The sequence below is a fragment of the Octopus bimaculoides genome, chromosome 5, assembly GCF_001194135.2.
Source record: "Octopus bimaculoides isolate UCB-OBI-ISO-001 chromosome 5, ASM119413v2, whole genome shotgun sequence".
NCBI classification, from domain to species: Eukaryota; Metazoa; Mollusca; class Cephalopoda; order Octopoda; family Octopodidae; genus Octopus; species Octopus bimaculoides.
In genome coordinates, this window is record NC_068985.1 from 107,398,965 (window position 1) to 107,399,929 (window position 965).

A 965-nucleotide genomic window follows, 5' to 3' on the forward strand; every position below is an offset into this window, starting at 1 on the left:
TAACGGCTGGTCTAAATTAGAGAAGGAAAGAGAGGAGAAGGCTCAAATGGTGGTGCTGAAGACGTTTCAATCAAAATTCTTTAGTAGGGTGTGAAAAGATGGTCCCAAGAAAGCAGAAACAGTTACCATTAAGCATATTGTCTGGTGCAATAACAATTCTGCCAGTTTGTCTCACAAATACAGACACACACACACACACAATACACACAGTGTTATGGTGCAATAACAATTCTGCCAATTTGTCTCACACACACAATACAATCTATGTTATACACACACACAGACATACACACACACATACATAATACAATCTATGTTATACCAATACATATTTTATATATTTTAATGTTTGTTTTTCTGTATATGTTCATTATTTTTTGACTAAACTAGGCAATATCGTGATAAAATATTGTCTTAGACATGAGCCTAAGTACATAAAAAAAATTCAAGCAAGTCTGTCCTTCCATCGCTCCCAAAAAACTTTAGTCGAAAGATATTTTATTGTAATAAAATATCTTCGGTTACTGGTCAAACAGTTAACAAGGAGTACTACTGTGACATGTTGCAGCATTTTCAGGATGCTGTTGGTCAGAAATGGACAGAATTGCATGTGTCTCCACCATGGCAATGCCCCTGCTCATTTAGCATCGTTTGTGCAGCAGTTTTTGGCCAAGCACAACATTCCCCAGGTCTGACAATCACCATATTCTCCAAATCCAGCCCTTTGTAACTTTTTCCTCTTTCCAAAAATCAAATCCTACTTGAAAGGAACAAGATTTCAAGAGGTCAAGGAAATCCAAGACAATGCTATGAAGCAGCTACTCTTATTCCAAACAAAGGAGTTCCAGGAATGCTTCCCTCAATGGAAACAATGCAGGATAAGTAAACTGTTAAATTTAGCCCGAACACCTTGTACACGCACATGAATAGATATACTTTGAGAGAGATTATCTTTTCCAACAACG